The 4,075-nt window shown below is 36.0% G+C and overlaps 1 long non-coding RNA gene across 1 annotated transcript; it reads left to right on the forward strand.

Annotated features, from left to right (window-relative positions):
- The first annotated feature begins 790 nt into the window (after positions 1–790).
- Positions 791–3,059, forward strand: LOC139168089 (uncharacterized). The gene is made up of 2 exons (XR_011559229.1): positions 791–1,387; positions 1,499–3,059. It is a non-coding gene; the product is annotated as an uncharacterized lncRNA (long non-coding RNA).
- Positions 3,060–4,075: the final 1,016 nt, after the last annotated feature.

Genomic DNA, 4,075 nt, shown 5'->3' on the forward strand with positions numbered 1-4,075 from the left:
TATGTGCCACATCTTTCCTTTATATTCTATTTGACTTCTTCTTAGTAGTGTGCTTTATTTCGGGGAAATAATGTACTACATAATCTCTCCTGGCCAAAGTCTGCTCATATGTTCATTTCAGGCAAGGGAATTTCATCTCAATGACTTTTCTCTGCACTACATTGTTATGTATAAACATTTTTTTCTCACAACTATTAATTTCTGTAACCTTCCGTAACAAAGATCCTGTTTGACATTAACTTCTGATGCACTGCACTTTGCACAATTCCTTCAATCTACTAGCTTGTTCTCAAAGTCCAGCATTATTTAAAAAATAGGGTGGATTTAATAGATCAATCCTAAACTTTTGTCCTAATGACTAAAATCTGGAACCATCTAGGCCACGAGTAGGCAAAGTTGGCTCTTCTATGACATGTGGACTTCAACTCCCAGAATTCCTGGCCTAGCATGATTGGCTCAGGAATTCTGGGAGTTGAAGTCCACAAGTCATCATACAAGAGCTAACTTTGCCTACCCCCTATCTACGCTAATAGTAGATTCTATTTTTTTAAAAAAAAAATACCTTGCATGAAGTATCACCTAAATCTTTCAAACTGTATCACTTTAAAAATAGTTTGTTACTACAAGCTACTTAATACTGGTAGTTTCTCAAATATCCTTACTTGAGGTAGAGATTTAGAGACTATAATCAGCACTTGAATCATATGTGGAACACACTGGCAACCAGTGCAACTTGACTTGCCAAAGGATGCACTTGCAGTTACAATAATCACATTACGCACCATCCATATGGTGCTCTGATTGCAGTTTGGGTGCTTAGCAACTGGTTTGTGTTGGTTACAGCATCCTGAAGTCACATGATCATGATTTACAAACCTTTTTGCCAATTTTTGGCAAACACATCCACTTAGAAAGTTGGATTTACTTAATGACAAAGTGATTTGTTGAATAACCATGTAATTAGTTTAGCATCCATGGTGATTTGCTTCATAACATAACCACTATAAAAACAGTCAAACAGATCTAGCTGAACTTATGATATAATAACATACAACAGAAATTCTGGTCCCAGCTACTTGTAAATGTGGAAAATCTAGAAAATGTAATCTTCCCAGTCATTCACTTAATAGTCTGCTTAACCCAGACAACCTACAAAGCTTGTACTCCAGTGATAGTTTTCTAATTTACTTTTCAATTTTAAGTCCAATAACCATTCTCTTTACCTAGGAAATATTGTTCCTTTTCTTGGACCTCTAAAATAACTTAAGTTTTGCTCTCAGGATCTAGTAATTAAGGGACACCATGGAGATGTTCTATTGGTCGCTTCATCACATAAGATCAGTTTAATGCACGGAGAACTCAATCACACACCCCTAGATGTGTAATGGTAAGTTATATTGCAGTGTCTGTTTGTTTAACTCCTTATCTTTCTGCATCAGAGAAATTTGTAAATATAACAAATCTGCTTCTGGATTATTTTACATCCCTTCCATTTCAGCCAATTGGTTGATTTTGTCTGAAGCTTTTAACTGGCAGAACTTTGATCCTCCATGATGTCTCTCTGCCAAGGGAAGAGTATCATGAATTTTGCAAAGACAAGCAACCTGGCAACAAAGATGTTGGAACAGACTAGCCATCAATTTGAAGAAAGCTGTCTGACTACTGAGAAGGATTGTAACTACCAGGTGTTTACTTCTTAATGTGACTAAACAGTTTGGTAATTGGAAAGTAAAGTAGGTTTACTCCTAAAGACACAGTTTGCATATGCAATGGATATCTAAGCCTAATGTATCTACTTTATGGTAATCATTGTCATTTGTTGGTTGAAGAAGAGATCAAGCAGAAATTGTCTTCAACCTCAACTTGGCAGCTGCTGATTTATTTGTGGGTGTGATGTGCATTGGGGACGCTTTGGATGATGCAACAGATGCACTGTTTGATACTGATTTGGTTTTTTGTTTTATAAGGGTCTGCGTGGGTATTACACCTTGTATTGCCTCTATACTTACCTTACTCCTGGTTTCTCTAGAAAAATATTTGTCAGTGAAACTACCCCTTCATTATCCCTTCCTTATGAGCAAGAAATGTGTAATCCATTCTCTTGTCTTCTGCGTTCTCTCCTCCACTTATTTCTTCAGGATAGCAGCAGAACAAATTGAAAACTGTGGGTTTCTTCTGGTATTTTCATCCCTGCATTGTTGATCTTGGTGTGTTTGTATATCTATATTCAGTTTTTTTAATTAAATCTACAAACACCTGTGTATTTAAATCCTGTTCTTTAAAATGAATTGCGAGTTCGATAGTCATTTTCTGAACAATAATTTCCAATTACTTGGATATCTCTGGATCTCACTTAAATCTTGAATTTGTGAACTAGCCCATGAGGGGGAAAAAGAGCTTTCCAGCCTTAACCACTTTTGGTAATAATGGCATATTAAAATCAAGCCTTCTGTGACAACTTTTGTGGAGTACTTTGACAGTTTAAAAAACACGCTGTATGAATTAAGTTACACATCGGTTAGTGATTAGTGCCTCTGAAATTTGGTATTAAATTATGTGAGACAGAATTATCTCTCCATTTACCATATTTCTGTGATTTTGAATTCTCCATATGAGATCCATCTGCACTTTGTCTGGTTCTGCTTATTTATCTTTGCTGCTACTTAAAGCATTTAGGATAAGTTTCTTACTTGATAGACATATTTTGGGAGGTTTTTTTTCATGGTTATGTTTTCATTCATTTGGTTTCTTTTTTATAGTTAGCTTAGGATTGCTTTTGAGTAGTTTTTTAGTAAATAAATTATGATAAAGTAAATTAGGATGAAACATGAAAAACAGAGTCTGCAAATTACACTTAGATAAATATTGAACTTTTCATACCAGTACATCCTACTCAAAAACAAATCACATTGATTTAAATTAAGCTTACATCTATGGAAGCATCCATTGGAATATAAAGTATTTGATACATAATTGTGTTTTAGACTGCTTTATTAACATAGATTTCTTGTTAGAATAATTTTGATGTAAAGAAATGGAAAATAAATAACAGCCGTCCCAGCTCCACTTTTTAATTATATGTCCAACCACTTTTGCTGCTGTTTTACCATATTACTCAGTTACATTGTTTTAATTCCTGTCTTCTCCTTGGTGGGTATACTGTAATTTATAATACACATCGGCTTCAGTGATGGGTTCTAAAACCCATCGCTACTGATTTGCTTGCGTGTGCACACAACACTTCTGCGCATGCGTAGAAGGATCCAGGACAGGTGGTCAGAGCCTCCTGCCATTGCTGCTACTGGGTCATAGGACCAGGCTGTACTGGTAGCAACCCACTGCTGATCTGCTTCCAATAGTCCGTTCACTCAGGAAAAGAGCTCAGAAAGATAAACAAGAATTAACATAGCTTTTTGTCTAAAAGTTGGTTTGTAACACTGTCATGATTGGATAATGGTAATAGCAATAGAAAGTGCTTCTATAAAGTCATCTTTTGCCTGCTATTCTAATTTTTTGCACAATATTCTATTTTTGCATGATATTCTAGTTTTTTGAGTTTCACCTGTACAATGCTGGTGCTGATATTTTCCAAACTGCAGAATACTTACGAAAAGGAAATACTCTTAGTGCAGCAGTGAGATCAATTCAGAATCTCAAAAAGTAATTGGTTCAGGTGCAATAAAATTATTCACAATCACTTAACCCCCATTTCATGACTTGTAATGATTCTATTAGCATAGGTAAATTCAATTTATGTATATATGTAGTGATGAATCCTCAATGTTGTAGATGTTTGTTTGTTTGATTTGTATGCCGTCCATCTCCCTAAGGAAAACCTACATATCAGTGTCTCCGACTCCCAACTCCTTTAGTCATCGCAGAAGAATACCATGGTCAATCATATCAAAAGCAGCTGAGAGGTCAAGTAGCACTAAGATAGACTGATGACCTCTATCTCGGGCTCACCAGAGATCATCCATCGGAGTGACCAAAGCAGTTTCTATGCTATAGCCAATTGAAAAGGGTCTAGATAATCCGTTTTGTCCAGCGACTAGGAGCTGGAATGCCATCACAC

The sequence above is a fragment of the Erythrolamprus reginae genome, chromosome 5 (assembly GCF_031021105.1).
Source record: "Erythrolamprus reginae isolate rEryReg1 chromosome 5, rEryReg1.hap1, whole genome shotgun sequence".
NCBI classification, from domain to species: Eukaryota; Metazoa; Chordata; class Lepidosauria; order Squamata; family Dipsadidae; genus Erythrolamprus; species Erythrolamprus reginae.